We start from the raw sequence: 19,872 nt of genomic DNA, 5'->3' as shown, positions 1-19,872 counted from the left end.
ATGCTGTTGCTGTCAGGGGTGGTGCAATAATTATGTGTACCCCGGGTGGTGAATTCTCAAAATGGTCTGCCAAAATTGCTTGCCCCCCCTCGACCTGCCAAAAATCTTTGCCTCCCCCCTTTGGGCCTGCCAAAAATCTCCCCCCTATAATTCACCACCCGGGTACACATAATTATTGCACCACCCTCACAGTCAGGAATAAACTACAATTGTTTTATTTAACTTTTAGATATGTTTACCTTTTATAACTTTATTTCCCATGCTGTATGCATGCATTTTACAAAAGCTCACACAAAAGCTTTTTCAAGTCTTGTGTAGTAGTGGAATAGCCAGTGCCTAATTTGCATAATTCTAAAATGACAAATTAGCATGGTGAAATTTCAATGTTGGTCAAACTTAGTTTAAAAAAATACCAATGTATTCCTCTCATCATGACGAAGTATTTCCTATTCAGTTACAGCAGAAAAGGGGCAAATTTTCCCAATGACCTATAGTTAGTATAGGGCGCTATGGGGTGATAATTGAGTTAGCATTTCGTCTTGCTATGTTAGTGGAACCAATAATTTTTGACATCCTTACACCTCAAATTATAAAACTTGACTTGGTTCCATTTTTTGCTATGCCCCCTATGCTGCCCAATAGGGGTCAAAGAAAAGGTCATAATGGGGCCAAACTATAAAATTTGTTCTATCATATTGTAATATATCTCATATTGCTTGGAATATAAAAGTCAATTGCCATATTACACTTGGGTGCTTAGTTCAGGAGTTTGACCTTAGTTAAGGTCAATGTCAAATATCTCATGCATAGAGGCCAAACTTCAATGCACTGATTCAATCACGCTTTATCTCATATTACTCCTCTTGACAAACTTTAAATAAGAAAATAATTTGTTTGAGAAATTTTTGACCTCAAAATCGGATGTACATATTTCTATTGGACTTTGGCTGCATTAAATCTTATGGGGGGCAGGACAATACAAATTGCACCAAAATTATGAATTAAGTATATGTTTGAGATTTCTTATGTTAAGGGGAGTAATTTGACGCTCAGTTTCGAATAAATCGGACCATTTTAAATTTTGATCTCTGTGAATGAAAATTTTGACATTTGACCTATTCGGCCTTATAACTCCTGAACTAAGCACTGTAGAAAAATATGACTTTTTTATTTCCTGTAATGAGAAGAATTAATTGAGATACATAACAACATGATGGGACTGTTTTTTAAAACTTAAAACTTAAAAGTTTTGGCCCCACTGTGACCTTCGGCCCCTTGTGGGAACCACAGGGGCATAGAAAAAAATGGAACCAATCAAATTTTCATCCTTTCAGGTTAAGGATGTCAAAAAACATTGGTTCCACTAATGTAGCAAAAGAAAATCCCAAACCCATAGTGCCCTATACAAAGTGTGGCATTATCTTAATTATATCCATGCAGTAGGCCTATCTATGCGCAAACTATTTTTACTTCAATTGATATATTTAAAAAATAAAATTTACCAGAGGAACAATTTCAGACATATTTTCTGTATGTATGTAAGTAGGGGTGTCTATGTTGGTGTATGTGATAAAATAGATACTATTCCAAAAATATCCCTACTAGTTCGGTCTTATTTCGCAAAATTCGCATGCTCATAAAGCTTAAATTAGGGGGTACCACACCCCTGCTCAATTTTATGCCTATTTTTGCATTTTTCTCAAAAATTATAGCGTATTGGTGACAAGTAGGATATGTATATTATAGGGGCAAGGACTACAACTACTGCACTGGAAATTTTATTTCAGCACGGACAACAGTTGTGGAGTTACAGTCAAAAATGAGGGAAAACCAGTATTTGATCAATAAATCAATAACTACTTGCCTTGAGTTGCTGAATTTTCGGTGCAGTAGTTGTAGTCTTTGCCCCTATAATATACATATCTTACTTGTATCAAATACACTATAATGTTTGAGAAAAATGCAAAAATAGGCACAAATTTGGCCAGGGGTGTAGTACCCCCTTAATGGCGATCCTCTAGTAGTGGAGATTATGCACTTTCAGTTTCCCACGCATTTGAACGGGAATTGGATTGCATACTTTAGTCTGGTACTGAACTCAAACTTATAAACAGCAATGCCAATGATCATTGGTTAGGAATAGGGACCTTATGGAGACCAAAAGGGTGCTGAGTTCAAGGGTCATCTTGGGTTCAAATGAGGTCTACAGGAAGTAATAAATAATTAGGCCATAAAAATTGCTTGATTAGCGTAACATAAAAAAAAATTAGGGTAGGTCGGTCGGCAATTCTTTAAAAAAAATTTTACACACATTTTAAGCGGTAAATTTTGTATGATAAAGGCCTTGGAACTTTTATGTTTTACAAATTTTGTTGCAAAACATAAGAAAAAAGTCTAGGGTTGGGCCTATTTTAGGGTCGGTCGGGTTACGCCAATCAAATGATTTTTTTAGGCCTTAGGGGCTATCATTTTCTTCGGAGGGGGGGGGGTCCAAATATATGGGGATCATAATTTTTGGAAAGAAAATTTTGGGGGGGTCATCAAAATTTTGATGACCAAAATGTAGGGAGTCACTAGATGACCGCAGATAGTGTGTTTATTTTATTCAAAAAGACTGATTTCAATACAATTTGGGCCTGTTAGGGGATAAGGTGTATTGGTGGTTGGGGGGGTCATAAATGCAAATGTAAATTTGGGACCCCCTTTCTGAAGAAAATGATAGCCCCCTTACCCAAGGTTGATTAAAATTCTTCTTGTATCATGTTTATGGGAAGGGTGAAGAAGGACATGGAATCAAAAGTCATCCAGGGGCCGTATACATTTTGTTTTATTTCAGGAAATGGTTCTGATTGGGCAAAAACCAGGCATGAGAATTTTCAGTTTTTAAACTGAATTCAGTTTTTTTCTTAGCCAAAATTTCCACAACTTTATTTAACTTCAGCCTCTTTTTGGTACTTTTGCCCAACTTCACACACATTTTTGGTTTTTAAGGAAAGTGTACATGTAGTCGCATGCCTGAAATATTTGCTGGAATATATTTCTGCTATGAAATGCTTCAGTTCATGGAAAATCAGTGGCATCCATATGTGACATGGGGTTTGCAATTGCTTGCTCAGAGCAAATAGCTTAATGCATTTCTGGTAATGCTCAAATCAGTCACAAATTTCGAAGACTTGGCACATTCCCGGGGCACATTCTTAGTATTCAAAATCTTGAATACAGGCTAGTTAGCTCAATATTTAAACATTTTATGTTAATTTTGATTATCGCCGGTTATGATAAAGATTATAAAATGTGAAAAAATAGAATGCAATTAGTCTTTAGACAAGTATTTGGGCTTAATGTCACAGCCTGGGGGCACTTCAATATGAAATGGATATAGGTGTAGGGCTGGCACTTTTTGCACTAAGGGGCATTCGTGAGATCAAAATGTAAAAAATATGGGGTCATTGAGTGAGAGCATGATTTTTGGCATTCGGTGAGAGCAAAATGTAAAAAATATGGGGTCATTGGGTGAGAACATGACCTTTTTTTTAAATGGAATCTTTGGGTGAGAGCCGAAACAGTGCCACAAAAACCTCTAAAATTTTATAGTCCTAAATGGCTTCAAATTTCATTGTTTTTTCAAAATAAGTAACAAAATCAGTGATAAATGAAAGTTGGTGTTCAAATTGAACTTGTAAGGGTCTTTGGGCGACAGATCAAATGGAAAAATGGGGTCTTCGGGTGACAGAGCATGTGTTAAGTAAAAAATATGGGGTCTTTGGGTGACAGCGATGCTAAAAAGGGGTCTTAACAGCCCTACATACGCGTCACCTCCAAAGTTGGAGTGCCCCCGGGTCACAGCCTACAAAAAATGCCCTAAATATGCAAGTATTTTGCCCTTATTTTAAAAAATTGACCAAATATTAAAGTATGATGACTTTCATTACCATTAGGGACTGTTCACAAACACTTGTTGGGGGGGGGGGGCTGATGCAAAAAATTTCATAGCAAAAATTTTTCGGGGCCCCCTTGTCAGATCTCAAAATTTCAGGCCCCCCCCCCCCTTTTTGACATGAAAATCATGGGTTAACCCCATAGAAAAGCATATAAACTCAATTTTCCCAGGAAAATTTGTGGTCAATTTTTTCAGGGCCCCCCTTAAGAGGGTCAAAACATTTAAGGCACCCCTCATTTTGCATCAGGCCCCCCTAACAAGTGTTTGTGAATGGTCCCTTAGAACTAAATGATTATAGGATTTAACTGTTTCATTTGGCAAAACAGGATATTTTTTTAGTTTAAAAAAATGGTACAAGGGTGCAACTTGCTAGACTTGAGTCCGGTCCTCGTTTACGGAGGTTAGGGTTGGGGTAGGGCAGAGCTGCCAACTCTCCCTCTTTTCGCAGGAGACTCCCTACTTTTAACCCTTCAGAACCCTTAATTTTTGGTCATCTCCCTGAAAAGGAAATGGTTTCGCCCATTAAGGGGTACTACACCCATTGATTTTTTTTGCATTTTTTTGCATTTTGTGAAGAAATTACAAAAAAAAATTGGACAAAGTGGTATGCAAAATGAAGGGGCAAATCTTCTCGTTTTATTGGTGGCATCGGTATCAATGTAGCTTACATGCTTTTGAAGATAGAAGCCAAAAGGAGGTACATCACTGATGATTTAAATTCACTTCATTTTGGAAAGCTTACTATCAACGAATTTTGTTAAAATTTTGGATATGTGTTGCTAACACATTAGGGAAATAATGTTGATACATGTATGTAAAATGGGAATAAGTAGTCCCTGATTTCTTTTATGACTTCATGAACTTGGTGCTCCACAACTATAAAAAAACGAACCGGTTAAAATGCTTCTATTTTCAATGTCGAGCTATATTTTGTATTTTGAACTTGCAACACTATGTCACTGAAACTTAATTAAGCCATAGGTAACAGATTACCACAACCACACTACAGCAATGTTGAAAAAGATTGTATTTTTTGTCACCTATACCACCATATTAGGTAGTTTTCCGTAAGCTTCATTTTTGTGATTTTGGTAACTATTTTATATTTATTTGCCCAATCCAACTCAACTAGGCAATCTAAATTGTACTCACCATTTACATCCCAAGGTATTTTAGTACATATCCACCTCACACATTTCCATTATATATCCAGTAACAGACAAAATATCAAAATCGATGCCTCATTATGACATGTATGATATCACAGACTATCACATGTATTCAAAATTGATGCCTGAATTTGACCTGAACCAATTGACCTATAACCTGACCTTTGATGACCTTATAGCCTTTTTTAATCTCTTTTCCTAACAACATATTATAGAAGATACATACATGGTGTAGTATTAATTGTCTATGTGGAAGCGATTATTTAGGCCTATTTAATTTATTCAGTGTTATAATCAGTGAGTATATTTCTATAGATAGTATAACAAAGGATTTAATGTATTCTATTCATGTATTCTACTTGGACATGTTCAATAGAATATATTATGGTTTGTTATGAAACATACATCTCAGTTACCAGGATGCAGTAAACAAAAAAATATATAGGGCTAAAATGATTTTCTAAAATGGTCTAATACCACTTTGTATGTAGAGATATTTTATAAATTCAGGACATGAGATGATGAACATATAAATATACTTTATAAATTTGCAATAAAAAAAAGAAGATGGGTACTGATGAAAATCAGGGTATTAAATCACCTTAAGATGTACACATTTTGACAAATCTCCCTGATTGCAACAGGAAATCTCCCTTTTTTTCAAGATTCAAATATTGGCAGCTCTGGTAGGGCAGTCTTGTAATAAGACTAGTAGAGTTGCACCCTATTCGCAATCGCTCCAAAAAAATAGTGCTGTATATAGGAGTAGGATTCAGTGGCCTAACTAGGGGGGACAAGGGGGGGGGGGCAATGTGCCCCGGCACTACCACTAGGGGCGACAAATCGGCCTCACTTAAAAAAATATTGAACCTACCATTTGGCATGCATGAGCATGATTGCAATTTCATGTCTTTTTATCACCCCAGCGTCCAAGATATTCTCGGGTGGGGGTAGGGCGCCAATTTTGTTTCTTGCCACAGGCACTACCAACCCTAGTTACGCCACTGATAGGATTTTGATCAGATTGGATGATTTACAGGAAAGGTGCGTCTTGTTCAATTGATCAGATCATGGAAGTATGTACTTCCATGAAAAGATACTGATAAATCTAAATTTTTATTGGTCAAACGTACCTTTTGGAAATAGTACTGCTGATTATTTAAAATTTATTGGGTAAGTGTATCCTGATCAATTATTTTTTCTACAACAAACTTTATTAAATAAATATAAGAATTAATTTACTGAACAATATTACCTGTTTTTTGGTGTGAATTTATTTTGTCTCATATGTAGATAAGGTTATCAATTAACTTAAAGCACCATTTTCCCCTTTCCTTTTGCCAGCCATCATTACCCATGGCCAGATAATTACTTATCTAAGTTTGTTTCACAGCAGATATTTATTATTTACCAAATTTCACAAGTCCCTGGTCTGTGACATAAAGTTTGACATAAAATGTGGGAATTTTCACACATGTAATTTTGTGTGCTTTGACAATTTTGAACTACAGGATACCAGTTTTTTTGCAGTCCTATACATGAATGAACACAATTATTATTTGAGCAGTTATTATTTTCGTGGTATCTGCATTAAGCGTGAAAAGCACAAATGTTCTGTGAAAATGTCCACGTGCCGGGGGGAGAATTAATTTTGGCAGGCAAAACTATATGGGATAATGGGAGGCCATATTACAGGCTGTATCAAAATGATTGACATATTAAATAAAGTTGTGATATTTGCAACATTTTGCATCCTCTTGAAATGACAAATTTATATATTGATTAGGTGATTTTGTGTCTTTTTGTACTTGTACTGGAAACTGTTGGGTAACAATCATTTTGATACAGCCTTATAAGGTATACAGGGATGTGCCACTCCAGAGGGTTGATTTCTTGTAAGAAACACCTAAACTCAAAGCAAAAAGTCCCTAAATATGCGAAAAAAAAAAAAAATTGTCCAAAACTGTCAAATCAGCAGACTTGTAGTTGTAGTACTTGTACTGAAAGTGCCAATTTCCATGCCCATGGCTCTGTTCCCGTACCCGTGCTCATGCCCTATTTTGGTTTGACTTTCAGACCTGTACCCGTACCGTACCCATACTCATGGACTGGGAGTAGCTTTTGTACCCATTTGTTATCCAAAAAAAACCACTAAATACAAACAAAATAATCAAAGTTTCAAAGCATAAGCAAATTTTGGGAGTCATTTTATTTATTGCATACACAACATTTTGACTTTTTGATACACAATTGACATCTTCAAAATACATTTAATATCCCAGGCATGGACCTAGACTACTTTCTATTGGTGATTTGGTTCTGTGGAAGGTAGATAGATGCTCAATTTTCCTAATTTCAGTGGTCTTGGTGTTCGGAAAATTAATATAAGGTGTGCGAAAACCTGTTCTATGGACGGACTTGCAAAAAAACAAGTTTCTGCAATAGACTAAATGACCCTAAAATATCACCGAAAGCATAATTGAAAAATAATACTCAGCTGTATTCCATCATACTGTATTGAGGCAAAATTTTGGTTAAAACATGCTTTTTTCATGATTTTTATAATTTTTTACCTAAAATGCTTTTACACTATTTTGGGGAGTGAAAATTTATTTATTTGAATGTATATCAATGTATTGAGCTAGTCTTTGAATTAAAAAAGTTCACACCAACTTATTTCTGTGATCCATAGTTTTTGACGTACCGTAAAACCCCGTCTACAAGCATATATAGTTTTTTTTTTATGAAAGCTAAATTAATTCGAAGCAAGCGTAAATATACCAATACAATAGATTGGTCTTAAGGTGGTTCGAAAGGCAAGGTTTAGGGAAATCATGAATTCCAACATTTTTGCAAATATCTCAAAAACCTTTCATGATACAATCTCAAGTGAGTTTGTGCTTATGTAGGGATATGTTGGCCATGTTATGAAGGTAATAAAACCAATCACATTCAAAGTTGGTTTTTCCTGTTTTTCATAAATCACTTCATTTTTCCCAATAGAAGTATACTCACATGTTGAGTCATGTTCCTGCACACCTCCACTGATTTTCCCCCCCAAAAAATCCCAGTGGAGGGGGGGGGGGTCAAAGTGAAATTTTCGTTTTTTGGCCAACAATTCCATATTACTTACAAACTTTTTACGGGAAAATCAGTGGAGGTGTGCAGGAACATGACTCAACATGTGAGTATACTTCTATTGGGAAAAATGAAGTGATTTGTGAAAAAAGAGGAAAAACCAACTTTGAATGTGATTGGTCAGAAGCCAATAGCGACTGCTTGGTTACCATGGCAACGGTTTTATTCATGATTTCCCTAAACCTTGCCTTTCGAACCACCTTAAGATAATACTTGTTTGTATATGCTTGGATCCGTAATTTATTTGCTCAAACTCCATAATGGCGCCTGGATTAATGTAGCTTTCCATCAGAAGCACTCTATATGCTTGTAGACGGGGGTTTTACGATATGCCTTCCAGAAAACCATAGGCTATTTCAGCATGAAATACATATTATTTGGATTTTTCCACTTTTATACATGTAAATACATAGACCTATAATAGCAGGAAGCCCACAATAACAAGTCCTATGATTAATAAGATTTAGAGAGGTTACAAAGTGATTTTGAAGTTTTCGCCGAACATTCATATCAATGCATTAACACTTTTTATTTCAAATATTTTTTATCATGTAAAATTAACTTTTTTGGTCAAAATTAAACAAAATCATCAAAATAATACATTTTACCCAAAATATTGCATCAAGATATAAAGACAAATATTGAATACACATGTGACATGTATTCTCCACACCAAATATGAAGTTCATACTGTATGTGACCATCCAGCACAACTGAGCCCTGAAGTCGCCAATCATCATTTTTGAGATATTCAAACAAAATATTCTGCTTGAAATTAGCTTTAAAATGATGTATATCATGTCTATAGTACTTGACATTTAAGTAGTGAAAAATCAATAAAACAGTTAATAAATCCTTTGTTTCCTATTGTTTATTGTTAAGTTCAATGGAACATATCTCTATAGTGGCACTGGCGACATTCGGGCTCAGTTGTGGTGGATGGTTACATATTTACTTTCAAAGTTATGTCTGTTTTAATAATTGGCATTTTTGGTTTTAAAAAAAGGAAAAAAATCACAAAAACTGCATTTTTCAAACCAAATATCTCAGCTCATGTCGCTTTTCAGAAATGCCTGCCAGATTTTAAAATCAGAAAGATGGGACTCTTATTTTTTGGATAATCTCAACCTGGCTGACACTTTTGCCTAAAAATGATGCACAAAAAACTAGAGCAGATAGACTGCTGTGATCTTTCTACTATGATCATGCAGTGTAAATGTAGTCAACTGAATATAACAGATATACCACTGATTACACAGTGTATAGTGCTATCTACTGAAGATAGCAGACATATCACTGATTACAGTGTATAGGCCTACACATTGATTACACAAAGTACCAGTCCTCTTTCCCCTTCTCTCTCTCTATCTCCCTTTCTCTTTCTTTCTTTCTTTTACCTTTTTTAGGGATCTACTTTTTTAGTATATACGCCGTAGAAGTGACGTAGCTAATCGGATTAACTACCATAGCAATAGATGAATACAATTTTGGCTATATCGCCCCGCACTACAGCGTTCATGCGGTACCGATGCATTGAACCATAAATGTCAAAGAAATCCTGATCACTTGCACCTGTATAAGATTAGTCTCTTTGAAAAGAGTGGTATTCTATTATATGATTGAAGACAGGTGATGAGTGCAACGTGCTGCAGTGCAGCGCGGTATATTCAAAACTTGTATTAATCTATTGCTATGGTAGTTAATCCGATTATGACGTCACTTCTACGGCGTATAGTGTTACATACCTCATATATAGATTCCTGTCATCTAATTGGTTAAAAGTGCAGTCATTGAATTAGCTATGCCCTCCTTTTTAAGAATTACGTAAAAACAGAACTATTCCCGGCAATTGTCTTTTAAAAGACTATTCCCTGGCATAGTCATTTTCACATCATCGGTGTGCGCCCTGATCAAACTCTACGCTGCGATGACGTGTTCGCATTACACACGCGGCGCCAACCCGCTGCCTGCCAGTTGCGGTGACGCGATCAGTTCATAACGAAAAACTTTCTTTGTAAATATTACCATGGCCTATGAACAATAAAATAGGCCTTTTAACCAATCAGATGACAAAATGTATATAAAACAAATATTGACTGCTTTCGGTCATAGTTAACATTATAGGCCGGGTGATCTCAAAACCATGCTATGACCCTCGGCTGTGCCTTGGGTCATAGCATGGTTTTGAGATCACCTTGGGCCTATAATCATAACCATGCCGCTCATAGCAGTCAATATTTGTATACTATCTGCTGAAGATAGCAGACACATTGCTGATAATGCAGTGTAATCAACTGAAGATATCAGATATACCACTGATTACACCCCGGGATTAGTATACTATCTACTGAAGATAGCAGACACACTGCTAATCATGCAGTGTAAAGTGCTATCAACTGAAGGGTTTAGTTTGAAGGTGATTATGTTCTTATTATGCTTTTTTGAAATGAATGGATGATAAATAGAACTAGCCCAATTTGCAATTAGCGAGCAATTTCCATTCCCAAAGCAGCGAGCATCTTAGATCATCATACAGGTATAAGAGTCCAGCACAGAGCCTGCACAATTCTGTTGCAATTAGTGGTGGGTTAAGCCCATTATTTATCTTAATTCGGCTACTTCTTCCACAGCAGTTTTTAACATGACACATACAGTGTCATTCACGCGAGGCCACAAATTAGTCCCCCAGATCATTAAAGATAGTCTGATAAAATGTCACTTAATATTGCCAAAGATAATTCAATTCATCTCTTGACTTTTGCTGAAGGCTGGTACTTTACATAAATACTAATTTATAGCATTGTTTGACAAATTGTGTAGGTTGAATAAACGGTACCAACAAGAAAATGTACGCTCCATTCAAAAAGCATGCTTTTTTTCTGTAACCATGGCAGCTCTATAAGAGGTAGATTGATATCCTGAGGTCCCCTTTTCAAATCATCATGCCCCTGTGAAAGAAGACAATAATAACAAGAACATAATTATTTAAAAAGCTTTAATTATAAAACCATTTGATGTATAATCAATGTTATTGCATGCAATGCATGGACGAAATCTACCAACATGAATTTCAACCAATGAATTTTTTGGATCTTGGATTCTATACCTCCCTGTAAACTTAAAGTGGAGGTGTGATTGAAAGGTCTATTTTTGTTCACGGAGTGAACATTTCCCCCACTTGGACCCATATCTCATATGCACAGTTTATCCCTATGTATACACTGTGTCTTGAATAGCTATTGTAGCCCATCAACCCTGTGGTCAAGAGGCTAGGAAATAATTCCTAATGTCTCATACCCGGGTTTATATCCCTTTATCTAATCCACCCCACATGACAAGGATCAGTGCAGAGTCTTAGTTAGATATGAAAATGGAAAGTTAGAACAAATTACTATACACTTGATCCATGAACTGTGTCTTTTTGAAAGACTCTTCTTGTTTGTTTGAATCAGGGTCCTGCGTCACAACATTTAGCTAGAACAGATAATTTTGTCTGATGACTAACAGCAGTCCAAGAGAACGCCAAATATGGATCAGGAGTATTACATAATAATACCCTGCTATGACAATAGCTGCACTAGGTTAATCGTATAATCTCCTTATGTGGTTAGCATGGATGGGCCAGGAAATCCACAAGGTCAGCCAATGTATGTACATGTATTCGGTACATGTACCATATCTTTTACAATGGGTGATAAATTTATGCTTGTTTTATTTCAAAACGCAACATTCGATATTCTAAAGCTTGGTCCAAATCCAAGAGAAGAACCAACTCTAGTAATTTATGTGGTTTCAAATTATATCAGACGTTGCCTTTTTGATAGAAATGGTGTTTGTTGATGTGCACAGTTTCCCATTAGATCATAACATGCTGTTGTACATCCAAGGTCAAAGGTCTTTTAATCCATATTTGGCGTTGTTCTGGGACTGAACAGGGGCAATGTGGCGCAGTGGTACAGGCTCTACCTCACAATTGGAGGGTTGCAAGTTCAATCGTGTTGTGCACTTGGGCAAGGCGCTTTACTTAACTTTTTTTCTCTACCCAAGGGTGAAATGGGGAGCTGTTAGGAATTTTGTCCATTTAGCACCATCCAAAGGTACGAGCATGCCTTGAGCATTGTATAGCAGAGCCATATTCTAACAACAGCAGAATACATGTGAAAGGTGCTGTATAAATGGCAACATTTATTAATAGTGGATGTAGGCAAGTTGTTCTACTCTTTTACAGGGCTTTGAGTTTTAAAAATATTGAGGAGTGCGATAAATAGCGCTCCTCAAAATTGTGAGGAGCGCTATTTTGTGAATGAGGAGTGTGATTACACTTAAATGTTAAGAAAGCTTAAGGGGGTACTACATCCCTTTGGTAAATTTGAGACTTTTTTTGCATTTTTCTCAAAAAATAATAACACACTGGTAACAAAGGTTATGTATAGATTATTGGGGCAAGGAATCAAATTGCTTCACTGAAATTTCAGTGACTCAAGACAAGCGGTTCAGTATAATATGATAGGATATGAGGTGCATCCTAGCTGTACCTCTTTTCTTATCATAAATAACTAACTGAATATATGGGGTCACTGAAATTCCATTTTAGTATTTCGATTCCTTGCCCCTATAATACGGATACATTTTGTTACCATTGTGTTATTAGTTTTTGAGAAAAATGCAAAAATAGACACAAATTTATTGAGTGGGATAGCACTCACAGAACTCTCGCACTCCTCAAAACTCTAAGCCTGTTTTACTGCATGCAAGAACTGAATATTGCATAATGCTTGCCATTATGAACATTTCCTCCAAAAAATAATACTTGACTTGGTACCGTACTTGACTTGGCTATGATAGTGCTTAAAATGTATTTATACCCGCCATATTTTAACCCTATTCTATTACCCCTATCAATTTCGTGCCATATGGCACGAAATGGCTTAATATGCATGTAAAAAAATTATTTACACAAATAAGGTCTTATCTTTGGAATAGTTTTGATAATTTATCACTTCTCTATCAACAAAACACCTTTTTTCCTAATACAACTACCATTAACACATCATAAAATGGTTTAAAATGTTTAAAACCTGCATATTTTGACCATTTTTAGGCCAAATTTTGCCCTACAAATAGCCCAAAAATGTCCATAAACTTTTTAAATATGGTCCAAAGTAACTCGGATTTATTTTTATTATATGTAGAAACACGGCAGTGTATTTAAAACTGCATAAAAATGCCACATTGATGTACTCATACACTTCTAAATTGTAAATGAAAATAATTTTTTGATCATATTTGGCTATGAGCTCATTAATTATTCATGAGCTAATTTGCATAATATTTACATAATTAAATATTAAACTTGTTTTTCTAAAAGCTTAAAGTCCAAGCTTGCCAATTGTATGCCACTTATTGGTTTTTACCCAACCAATAACACTGCAACGCAGTAGTTAATATGATACCTCCACACCACTCAAATATACCACTTTTGTGGGGGTAATAGAATAGGGTTAAGGGTAGACGAGGTATTGTTGGTCTAGGCAACCTAAAAAATCGATTTTCATTATCTAGATCAATATATTATTGAAAATTAACACCTTGATGTTTTGCAAAAGTTCATTCTACAAATCGTATACTTTGCAAACTTGCTTAATTTATTGTTGTTAATGAGTTATGTATGTTTTACAAACGTGTTGTTGTTTCAGCCCTCTTTACAACGTAACTCAAGAACCGCAGCACCTATAAAAGTATATCTGTGATATTTTAATTCTTCTACACACTCGCTATGAATTGAGCAATGCAGTTTTTGCCAAAGCTCACTACCATTCGTAAGATGCTGTGAACTACCAAATCACAACAGTTTAAAATAATTAATAACCTTAAGGGATCTAAAATGAGCGTTTATTGCGTTTCGACAGTATTTTTTGTGGGACATGAGAGCACTTCAGACCTATCGAATTGCATTCTGAATACGAAGCATGTCTTTCTGATATCAAATAATTTTCATTTTTTGAAAATCACAATATAATACAAATTTTATGACAAATTATGAAAATTTGATATTTTTCAAATTTTTGATATATAACAGTCCTCGAAGTAAATTATATAAATCTAATGACATGTAGCAGGGAGGGAAAAGTTGACGGTCAATTGAAAATTTTGACCTTTCATATTGAAGATATGGATTTTTTCCCAAAAGACCTAATTTTTTTTGGGTGTTTTGCAAAAAAAAAATCCATATCTTCAATACGAAAGGTCAAAATTTTCAATTAAACAACAACTTTTCATCCCACATACAAACACTTTAAGTATAAATCATCTGATTTATAAAGTTTACTTCAAGTACTTTTAAATATCAAAAATATCAATTTTTAATGATTTGCCATATTAAATTGCGAATTTCAAAAATCAAAATTATTTGATATCAGAATGACATTCTTCGTATTCAGAATGCAATTCGATATGTCTGATGTGCTCTAATGTCCCACAATAAATACTGTCCAAACGCTCATACCCCAGCCCTTAAAGAGTCATGACATAATAATTTCTGATCCATTATTACATTTCCATGTACCTTTTTAACATATTATTGCACTTAAATAGTAAACGGGGAGGAGAATTTGCCCCAGTCAAACTCTTGCCCGCTTCCCTAGTAAAAACCCAAACTTACGAAAATTTCCACTTTTTGAGCATTTATTTGGCGCAAATTGTGTTGATTTTGCCCCCCTGAAATTCACTTTGCCCCCCCGCCAAAAAAATCCTGGCGCCACCACTGGCTGTGGCTCAAAATGAACATCATAGTCAACAAACAATAATTTCATCCCGGTACACCACTGTTCGACAGTTTCTCACGCCAAGCAATTCCAAAATGTTGACAGCCCTGCCACCTACCTTTGATCTGAATTTGTTTACTGTATAGGCCTAATAGTTTTACTGTTGTCATGACTCACCAAGTTACAGTTAAGTATGTCAATTGTGTCCTTACACACCCTTCATAGAAATTAATCAATCCATTTACAGATTTTAAACATCTCCACACATTGATAAGCTGGGCCAACTGCAAACCAAACACAAAGACATAATAGCACAATCACTAATCAGTAATATCAACTTGACTAATATTGAATGTTACTGCAAAAATACCCACACATGTAATATAGTTTGGCAGTGATGTATGTGTGTATTTTGTCGGTCACATTTTCGAATCACACACATAAAGTTAATCGCACATATACGCACGCAAATTAGAAATTCAAACTTCAACGATTAATTTAGAGAATCATTGTTTTTAGATTCAGGATGTATACCAAAATTGCTTTTTAAAAAAAGATTATTTTTGGAATCTAATTAGGAGTTTTGCACACTAGTAAACCCTAATTTAATGATTTTGGCTGCCATTTGTAAATTTGTAAATTTTGACCCAAAAATCAAAAAATGCAACGGCCACTGTCTAGTGCAGGGCAATGCATTCCGAAAATAGTGTATCCATTGCTATGGTAATTAATCCTGTTACATTGCTACTTCTACAGCAAATACCCTTTATACTTTGTTTTTTGCATGTGTTTACCATTGGGACACTTTCAGGGGGGTTGGCAGTTTTGCAGCATACATGTTTCTACTACAGCTAAATGGGCCACTCTCTGTGACAAAAAGTTGAAAATAGCCCTGTACCACTTTAATTTATTGGCATGATACATGTACATATGTCAGCATAATTATTTATGAACATAATTATTTATGATTGTGTCTAACAATCACGCCTGGGTTGCGTGCCTTCGCGTATCGCAGTAGAGCTTTGCGTGCCTTCGCGATTACGGGATAGACCTTAAAAATAGGCGGTAAGTGCATAGCAGTTTTGCCCGTCTCATTTCATAGAACAATTGGCCCTCATTATCGGGTGAAGCTTTGACTGCTCGCACTCGCACACAATGGCGGCGGGTCCAGAGCCAAAATTCCTGTTTGTGGTGGGACGAAATTTTGATAGACCTTTTACATTGTAGCTCTGCCCCTGTTATTTTATGGATTCTTCATGTTCTTATTAAAAACAAGTAAGTTACAGACTATATTCAAACACAAGAAAAATAGTCCAAAGAATCAACATGTTGCCATGGTAACACAAATTTATTGATGTGGCGGGACGGAATGATAAACTTCATGGATTTGTGAACACAGTATGTTTGTTGAATTTGTATCAAAAGTACTACTGGGATAAAACATTTGTTTCTAACATGGGTATTAACTTCAACTATCCTTTTGTTATGGAAGGAATTATAAAATTCACCCCCCTCTTTATAGTACGCTCATTAATTTGTAAAAATCAGGACGGAATGTGGCGGGACGGAATTTTGTCCACCATGTCAAAATCAACAAAAAAACAAACAATTGATTCACTTTAAAACTTTCACTTCCAATTAAAAATTATTGCAAAATATTGACTGAGAAAGAATTATTTTATGCCTTCCTGAACTTTAAAAAAAATCATCTCAAAATGTAGCGGACTGGCAGGCCATGTTTTACACCATAGACCCTGAAAATAGAATTATAGAGTCTGGCAATGTTGATGAATTCAAATTTTGTGTATACTCAGGAATATTTAGTTGATATTTTGAAAGTATTGACTGAATTTTTTTTTGTCCCTTCCGGAACGTAAAAAAATCACCTCAAAATGTGGCGGGACGGAATTTTACACCTATTTTAATTTATTTTTGCAAAGTCCACTGAGATTTTTTTAGTGCTAAAATTGTCTATACAGAAGACCTTTATAATACCATAAACAAAAAAACCCTATCTTTTTAAATAATGTAGTAACATCAAATTTAACAATTCCGTCCCGTCACACCGAGAGGGCGCTACGTGTGTATTTTATTGCTTGCATTCCGAAATTGACGGGCAAATTTTCCTTTTTTTTGCTGATTCATAATCTTTGGTTAGTAGTCTAACCAGCTCTTGGAGAAATTCACTCCTGTGACAATTTCTAAATTTTAGGTTGAGTGATGACCATTTTTGGCTCTGGCCAGGCGGACTTACATTGCATACACGCTTGGCACGCTGGCGGGCAGTGGCGGCTACATGATGGATGTAACGCGTACATTGTTGTATGTTCCAGCTTGGCCAAGAATTATCTAATTGATGTATGCATTTATTATAAACCTATATAAAGACCAATGGGGCATTATGATTGTTGAAGAGAATATATGCTTGGTGTTCACAACATTTATTTAAAAGTGGCCAAAACAATGTTGACAATATCCGTTCAATGAATGATTCATGCATTCAATTTCAAACTTGACGTTGAATGCCGGGCAGGTCCCCTACTGTCAAAATCGGACCAGCCAAATTTACACGCTACAGTAGTACAGAGCCTGAAAAATAAGATCCCGCAAATCACAAATTGACACACGTATGGGAGCTGCCATGGGGTGGTCGGGGGGTCGCCGGGTGTAAACGAACGCGTCACCAGCAAGCGTCCTACGCGATCAATAACTTGTATAGGGCGCATAATCGCGCATTCAAGTGCGCTGTACGCGACCGGTAGTTCCTGATATGCGATGACAGGGTCAATGGCCGCTTCTGCCACCGTCAGACTTTCCTGCCGCTGTGGCAAGTGGCAGGGCGTTTCAACCAATGACAAGCCTTGATTGTGTCCTTTTGTCTGCAATGCGTGTGTGCCACACCGCTCAGCGGCAAGCGGTAGACTGCTGCCCTCAGTTGTCAACCGTCTGGAAAAAAAGTGACGGATTTTGCAACAGGATTCCTGTGCCGTGGTATAAAGCATGCGCAGTTATGTCCAAATTGACCTTTTGACCGAGTTTGTTGTTTTTATAACTTCTGAGCGCAATCTTGTCACAGCGGCGCGCGGTACAGCGACGCTGGTACACAGGCGCCGCTTAGCATGTTAGTCAGTCGCTACACAGCGCACAACCAAGTCGCATTGAATAGTTTTCAATAGTACAGGAACCCATACCATAGTGGCTCTGCACAAAAAAAATGATAGGGCAGCGCCAATACCGATCATACCGTAGGTATGCCAGGTGAATTCAAATTTGCCATCAAACGGCAGCATTTTATATATCAAATTAAAGCCCTTGAGTGAAGAAAGCCAACACTGAAAACCTTTTTGTCATATAGCACTTTCCGTAGCAAAGTTACATCTAGTCAAAGATTGACTTTCATCAAAAAGATTCAGCTAGCAAAATTCCCCAAAAATGCATTTTGGGGGTGTTTAGAACTAGATCTTAGTCTCATGACGATAGCAGCTTTTTTTAATGGAACTGCTATCAAAATCCTTCTGAAATCCAGTGTGCGAGTCTCTCATCACCAAAAAAAATCATATGGGTCAAGTGAAGTAGACAACATATTTATGTAGGTTTCCTTGAGCAAGCGGTTCTTTTAAATTTCAATGTAAATTTGCATTGCCGGTTTAGGCCATTTTGGCTGACTCTAGCAAATGTGTTAACTGACGTTTCCCTCTCATACCTACATATAGTAGGAATTCCAATTGAATGAACGCAGCTTTCAATAGCTGTACTCGATCCAACCGCGACCGTCCGTATATCGCGTATTTCAAACTACAACGCGAACGCACGACCTTGGATACAATGCTATTCCAATCAAGAGTGCATTGGCATGGTTAGATTCACTTCCGCGTTAATCACGCACAGTCGCACATGCTGGCGTACATCACACAGTGTACGCAAAAAAACCTCACGCTATTGAAAGCTGCGCTCATTCAATTGGAATTCCTACTATAGGGCCTACATACCGATCAAATGATGTGTCTGTTTTGCCCAGTTTTTTTAAGTTTGCGTTGCGAACTAGATTGGAATTATGCTGGTTTAATACTACCCTGACGCTTGCCGCTTAGCCATGTTAGCGGCGTGGCCGTGGCGCACACGCATTGCAGACAAACGGACACAATATAAACTAGGCTTGTCATTGGTTGAAACGCCCTGCCGCTTGCCGCTGCGGCAAGCGGCAGGAAAGTATGCTGGAGGCCTTAGTCTAAGTAAGCGGCAGGGTAGTATGAAACCAGCAATCAGGGTCCTGGCCCGGGTTGAAGGGTGACACTGGTCACTGTTGACATTGGTCATTTCCGATTCACGATTGCATGCAGCACATGAGCAGCTGCATACATGCATAAGTGCATGCAGCGTCTCTGGTTTGTAATCTAGTCGTACTCGTTAGTCTATTTTATTTACTTTAAAATGTATAAAAATTATCTGTATCCACACAATTGACACAGTACTTACAAATCTTCACACAATCACGCAACCACACAGCTAGCCATCGTTGAAATAAAAGCAGAATCCATTGCCGTGCTGGTACAACGCACTACCGATACCGCCGACTAGATACAGACTTTAAGGTACATATTTCGAGGTGCATAACAGACACAAAATTTGTGTCATAACAAACACCAAATTGGTGTCGATGACCTGACATGCATGCATTCTTTTGTGATGGTCTTTCAATTTGTGCCGAGTGTCCTTGGCATACTTGACTATGCTTCAGACTTCAGTGGTCATGAAAGGATTCAATAGATAACCTCTGCCCCACTAATCCCCAGCTATTGTCTGAAATTGCACCTCGGAAGATATATTATAACAACTCAGTCCCTCAAATGATAGTCATATA

General features: G+C 36.7%; 2 long non-coding RNA genes across 2 annotated transcripts; one reads left to right on the top strand and one right to left on the bottom strand.

The window, feature by feature from the left end:
* Positions 1–7,820: 7,820 nt before the first annotated feature.
* LOC140152951 (uncharacterized) lies at positions 7,821–8,661 on the top strand. Its single transcript, XR_011859055.1, has 2 exons — positions 7,821–7,913; positions 8,454–8,661. It is a non-coding gene; the product is annotated as an uncharacterized lncRNA (long non-coding RNA).
* A 1,769-nt stretch (positions 8,662–10,430) lies between these two features.
* Positions 10,431–19,586, bottom strand: LOC140151850 (uncharacterized). The gene is made up of 3 exons (XR_011858977.1): positions 19,488–19,586; positions 15,189–15,295; positions 10,431–11,195 (listed from the first exon to the last, which is right to left on the bottom strand). It is a non-coding gene; the product is annotated as an uncharacterized lncRNA (long non-coding RNA).
* Positions 19,587–19,872: the final 286 nt, after the last annotated feature.

The sequence above is a fragment of the Amphiura filiformis genome, chromosome 5 (assembly GCF_039555335.1).
Source record: "Amphiura filiformis chromosome 5, Afil_fr2py, whole genome shotgun sequence".
NCBI classification, from domain to species: Eukaryota; Metazoa; Echinodermata; class Ophiuroidea; order Amphilepidida; family Amphiuridae; genus Amphiura; species Amphiura filiformis.
Note: the sequence above shows the minus strand (reverse complement) of the source record. Positions and strands in the feature narration are given on the sequence as shown.